Raw genomic sequence first — 6,586 nt, forward strand, 5'->3', positions numbered from 1 at the left:
TGAAAAATATCTAATTGTTTAAAGTTGGAACATTGATGAAAGTTGTTTGTTTTAAGAGATATGTATTTGAGGGAATTTTGGATAATTACATAAGAGTATATAATTAGAATTTAAAGTTTAAAATAATTGTATTATAAAATAATATAATTATTAGAGAGTGAGTTATTATGTTGGAAGGATAAAGTGATTCGATTGGTTGAGGAGAGAGAAGTATTGGTTTTTATTTTGGAAAAGTTAAAAAGAAGATAAAAAGAAGATTTTGTGAGTTTTAATTGTGGAGAGATAAATACAAATAATAGCAATAAACAGTCCATTTGTGAACTAAAGTGAATGCACACAACATTAAATATTTGTACATGCCAACTTCAAGTAATATAGATGTACTTCATGTAAGAACCGTGGGCAACATCTTGCTAGACCACAAGGCACCATTTTTCTTTCTTTCTTTGATAAGAGAAGTTACATTAACAAAACAGAAAGTAACGTAAAGTAAACAACCTTATAATTAAGGCTGGAGTAGAGGAACCCCTCCAAACATTTTTTTCTTTCGTAATAACGATTCTTGACATCAGAGCAAGTTTTTTACAACATCCTTTCCAGTAACTAAAATAATCTCTAATGACACTAGACTGTCAAACTTTTCAGTAACCATTTCTTTTTCTTCTTTCCTTGATAAGAAGTTCATGCAAACATCAACCATAATCCTTCAAAATTATTAACCAAATATGGAATCAACAAACTTTATAGGATATAAATATCAAAGGTGACAACTAAGACTCACTCATAACTTCCTAAGGCATCTGAGCTCATAGCTTACAAATGTAGCCATTAAGTACTTGTAGTTACTAATTACCTTCAAAATTCAAAATCACCTAACTTCACACATATATACCTATAAATAAGTCACACATACCTATAAAAGCCTCTATGACAGCCCTCAATCTCTTCTCATCCATTGTGAAGCACTAAGGACAAGAAATAGCAACATTTGTAAAACATAAGTTGACAAACAAAATATCACAGGAAATTAAAATCTAAAACAAAACATTGAGGTTGATCATGGCACTAGTATTGCCTACAATGTAATATCAACTCCAATTATAGCAGAAAATATTAAGTGTTTTCCTCACAAGTCCAATAAAAAAAGGGTCTAATCAAAAGAGGCACCAAAACAATACAGTTGCTTTAAAATTGTACCACCATACTTGGTTTTCCACTCGCAAACCTTCACCAAAATTTTGATAAAACCATTTTGTAAAATGGATAGTGAGAACCAGCTTATCATAGAAAAATCAAACCAAAGAAAGAGGAATTAACGTAGGTTATAGAGTTTAAGAAAATTCATAAAGACAAGATTAGCTTGGAGGTACTAACTTACATTTGATCAAAGAAGGAAAAAGAAACAAGATAAAACGCAAAAATGAGTTTTTTTATCCATCATCAAGTTTTTACAATTCTAAATACATATACAAAGTCCAAATTGTTAATAATAAGCGACATTGGTTGTGAAAGGTTTTGCAAGGATATGCTAAATCTTAACTTGGCATTTATTGGAAACTTCATATTCCTTGCTGCAAAGAAAAAAAAGGTGATGATAATGATGACAATAGGGTGGTGGTTAGGGACCAACAAAGCTGAAACGAAATTTGGAGAACAACTTGGATAATTTGTAGGAACAAGTAACTATAGAGGATGAATTGGAGATATTGTGCAGAAGATGAGTATAAATACCAATACACAGACAGAGTAATTAATATAGACGACTATTAAAATGAAAGAGATTTCGGCGGGTTGAGCAGCTAACTTTATTTACCAGCTACAAAGTGTGATCTAACAAGCAATTTCATATTTTATTGCAAAACAAACAACATTAATTTATAAGTCATATCATCCCTAAACAAACAACAACAATGGGAATAATCCCTAAAACAAACAATATTTTATAAGTCACCATTTTTATCCACCGCTCGAAATAAGGTTTCAATCTGAGTCTTTTTTTTTAAGTAAAAACTTGTATACATCTGGTTGTCTATACTCTGCAGCCAAAAGAACCACATTCTTCTTGTCTTGGTCACTATCACGAATCGCCAATGGAAAATGTTGGAAAAGTCTGCTAAGCATCTCCACCACCCCATACTTTGTTGCTAATAACATGGACGTGTCTTTCGCAATACTCTTCACTTTAACTTAAATGGCGTGTTCCCAAACATAGTGTAAAAGTGTAAAAACCAAAATAAAGTTGAAATTAAAACAGGAGGTTGAATGAGTATAGAGAGGGTTGGTTAATCATAGTGTAACTCATTGCTGTTCTTTTCATTAATTAGTTAATTTATTGATTAATTACCGAATCCCAAAATAATCATGATTGCCGTGAAAATCATTTGAAAAATGTTGATGCAGGTATCATAATTTTCTAGAAAAATGGAACTCGGGGGCCTCATGTCTACAATAATCAACAACAATGGGAATAATATTCTCCATCTTCCTCCCGCATAAACCAAAATTTGCAAATACAGTAAATTGGAAATCTGAGACCAATAGGAAACACGGAGTGAAACAGGAAATAAAGTACCTCTGGCACGAAACTGAGGGGAAGAGGAGTTGATCTGAGAGGTCGGTTCGAAGGCTGATTGTTGGTGCTGCTGCGTGTTCTAAGAGTATTGGCATTTTTTAGAAGGTTTGCGTGTTCTAGTTTTGGATAAGGTTTCCGTGGCGGAGCGGGAAGGTATGGAGCTTGGGTGGTAGAGCAAGAAGTTGTCGGCGCAGCCGTCCGTGGTGGAGCGTTAGTCGTAGGTCGTCGGACGAAGAAGAAGACGTACGAGGTTACGAATGAAAGCGGGCGCAAATGGGAGAAATGCAGCGAGCGCAAATGAGAGGGATGAGAAATTAGGGATTTTCTATTTTAATAAATTATTTTAATAAATTTTAGGATTTTTCATTTTAATAAATCCTAAACCCTTTTATGACAGTAAATAACTGTCACGAAAAATAATTTCCGAAAACAACGTCTTTTCCCGCCAAAAACGCGCATTTTGACATATTATGACAATTGTTTCTTCTCTCCTCTCAACTTTTCTTGTAATGAAGTGTCATAGAAGACCACTTTTCTTGTAGTGAATATTGTTATTATTATTTTTATTTATTAGAGCATGGAGAGTTGTGCACTTCATCATCTTCCCCAAGAAACCCTAATCACACAACTAAGAAACCCTAATCACACAACCAAGAAACCCTGGTGGCCGCCGCCACGTGTCGCCTCACCTCTGTCCGATCTGTCTGTCGATTACTACAAGAAGCACCAAGCCGACAGCCATCCCCTCAGTCACGCCCTCCTCTGCATCGACCGTCTCGCGCGCCGACCCGTTCGTGCATTGTTGACTGAAGCCTAGTCATAAGATCGTTTGCCATTTGAGTTGTTTCGTCAGCCGTCGCCTTGTGCTGTCGGTCGTTGCGGTCTTTTCGCACCCATCGCACCGGCCATCCATAGTGAACCGCCAGCAGATCGTCCACGCTGCCCGAGCAAAAGAAACTGAGCTGCACGCTTTTTCGCTCGAAGCCGTCTTCGCGTGCCACCGACTTCCGCTCGGAGCCATCCTCAGCGTCTGAGTCGTGCGTGAGTTGCCCCTGTTTTCCAAGCCATATCTAAGCCGCTTCCAGCTTCAACCCGAGCCGAGCCGAGCCGCCTAGTTTTTCATTGAGCAGCCAAACCTATTTTGGCCTTTTCACCTATTTTTTTGGTAAGTTTGATTTGAGTTTTGGTTAATGTGCAAGAAAGAAGTAGTTGGACCCTAAATAATTTAATTTTGGATTAAATTGAATTATTTTTTATTAAAAAATTGGAAGTAAGTTGTGGAACGTTGTCTTAAATTAAGGTTAAGTTGGATCCGACATCAACTTAGAATAAGTTGAATTACCTAGATTTTAGATCATATTTTAACGGCAAATTAAGTATCATCTTAGTATTTTATCCTCACTGTTTAGGACCTTTCTTGGGAAGCTTGACCTAGCTGTCAGGATTTTATTTCTTTGAATTAAGTTAATCTCCAGGTAAAAGATTCTCCTACTAGACCATCAAATTAAAGTAAGAGCTTGCATGTAATTTTTCGTTATGTGTTGTCATAGCTCAGATGCATAATGATTTTATGTTATGATAATTGATAATCAGGGTAGAGTTTATGTTTACGTTGATTGTTAGTTATGACAATGGTAGCGTGATGATGATCATGCTTGATGAGATTGATGTTTATGCATGAATTATTAATCCCATCATTAAGACTGCTACGATTAATATTCATGACATGCTTATGATGCTATGTTATGTTGCATGCTATTGCATAGGGTGTACTGTTAACTTTTTCTATTAGATTCGTACACACATGGTTGTCCCTCGATAAAACTAATTTAAGAGTTGGGTCGTTACACAAATTTTTTAAAAGCTCTCAAGACGTGAAGGTTCTTAATTATCAACCCCAAGATTACCATCTTTTGGATGATTGAAGACTTGGAAGATTAAACCTTCCTTGAATTTCAGAAGATTGAAGCTCAAATTGATTTGCAACCACAACTTTCTGAAGATCGAAAAATAAGAAGTTCTAAGTTTTAATTTGTATTTGAGAGAAAGCATCAAAGGAGTAAATATTAGAGACTGTATCCACTATATAAATCAATATACAAAGTTCAATTCTATAAATTACATTTCCTAGAAATCTCGTGTGAACAGTTTGGCACGCCCAGTAGGTCTGTCTCTATCTTTCATCTCCTTCTCTTTTTTTGCAAAGAACATTTGAAGAAATTATGACGTCTAAAGACAACACTTCCAAAGCACTAAGCAACATTAGCAAGAGGCCGAACACTCGCAACCACTCAAAGAAGACTCAATCGTCTGAATTTATGCCACCCTTTGAGATTACAAAAAAGATTTCTGTAGTCGACGAACAAATTTCATCCTCTAAACACTCAAGTGAGAAGATGTTTCACCAAAATATAATGTCAGTTATGGTGGTTGGCATGGATACAAGTGAAGTTAGAATGACAGAGCTTGAAAAGAAGGTTAACATGATTAATTATAAAAGCAATCAAAGAAATGGATTATGCGGTCACATCTCTCAAGAATCACATCGAAATTTGTGACGCTGCTAAATCAAGTCATACACATACCATCGAGAATACTGACAAAGGGAAGATAGTTATGCAAGAAAGTCAACCACAAAATTTGACCTCAATTGCATCGTTGTCTGTTCAGTAATTGTGGGAGATGATAGCAAACTCCATCAAATCTCAATATGGTGGATCTACTCAAACTTTCTCTTTGTATTTCAAGCTATATACGAAGAGGATTGATAATCTGAGGATGTCAAATAGATACCAGTCATCCAAGTTCAAACAATTTGATTAAAAGGACAATCCAGAACAACATGTCACCCACTTCACCAAAACATGTGAAACTGGTAGTATGCGAGGAGATTTGTTGATCAAACAGTTCATCCGAAATCTCAAAGGAAACACCTTCAACTGGTACACCGACCTTAAACCTGAAACCATTGATAGTTGGGAGCAACTTGAGAGGGACTTTTTCAATCGCTTCTACAATCAATACTCGACGTATTGTTAGCATAATAGTGAGCTAACTGTGCAGCGAAAGGGTGAGCTGGTCATTGACTATATTAATCACTGGAGAGCATTAAGTACTCTTGACTGCAAAGATAGATTAACTAAACTATCAGTGGTGGAAATGTGAACTCAAGGAATGCTTTGGGAGCTTATGTACATCTTGCAGGGAATAAAACCCCACACCTTTGAAGAGTTAGCAATTAGATCTCATGATATGGAGCTAAGTATTGCTAATTAGGGGTGTTCAAAAAACCAGGTAACCTGACCAACCCTGACCACCCAACCCAAACCGTAAGGGTTGGGTTAGGTTACATTTTTTGGGTTGGGTTGGGTTAGGAAATTAAAAAAAAAATAGGTTGAGTTATCGGGTAGAGGAATTAAGGGTCGAGTTGACCCAACCCAACCTGGTTTAGTAATATATATCAGGGGTTTGTGTGTTTTCCTTCCAGCCTTGCGTTTGCGACTGCATGTTTTCATTTAAGGGTTCTTCAGCGTGTTTTCTATTTCATCTCCCATATTTGCAGTTTTTATCCTCCTTCTTATCCTAATCCTCTTCATTCGTCTTCGATCCAACAAAACACAGACGAAATCACTAAAGCCACCAACGACGGTGGAAACGACAACGAGATCTATTCAGTAGCTAAAGCTGAAACATCGTCGTCGAGACGACATTATCGGAGGGTCAGTGGAGGCGACAGAAAGGAACAAGATGGTGTTTTTCGAAGGTAGGGTTTTTTTCTAATTGTTTTTCTTTCGTTTTTTTTTTTAGCTTTGAAAATTACTGCAGGAAGAAGTTGTGGTCATTGAACTAGTATTTATAGGAGTTTAGCTTGAAAGACTTGATGAATGCTTCATCAAATGGATAATTGCTAAAAAGAATAGTGAATGAGGCATATGAGCTAATGGAAGCAATCGTGTCCAATAATAGTTAGTGGGGAGAAGGTAATACAATCTCACGAAAAATGTCGCCAGAATG

At 36.4% G+C, this 6,586-nt stretch overlaps 1 long non-coding RNA gene across 2 annotated transcripts; it reads right to left on the minus strand.

The window, feature by feature from the left end:
* Positions 1–502: 502 nt before the first annotated feature.
* Positions 503–2,876, minus strand: LOC127150484 (uncharacterized). 2 transcript variants are annotated; one of them, XR_007822841.1, is made up of 2 exons: positions 2,573–2,876; positions 503–965 (listed from the first exon to the last, which is right to left on the minus strand). It is a non-coding gene; the product is annotated as an uncharacterized LOC127150484 (long non-coding RNA). The 2 variants fall into 2 exon arrangements; XR_007822840.1 differs by lacking the exon at positions 503–965 and adding an exon at positions 1,825–2,186 and having other exon boundaries at positions 2,573–2,874.
* Positions 2,877–6,586: the final 3,710 nt, after the last annotated feature.

Source organism: Cucumis melo, chromosome 8 (genome assembly GCF_025177605.1).
Source record: "Cucumis melo cultivar AY chromosome 8, USDA_Cmelo_AY_1.0, whole genome shotgun sequence".
Classification (NCBI taxonomy): domain Eukaryota; kingdom Viridiplantae; phylum Streptophyta; class Magnoliopsida; order Cucurbitales; family Cucurbitaceae; genus Cucumis; species Cucumis melo.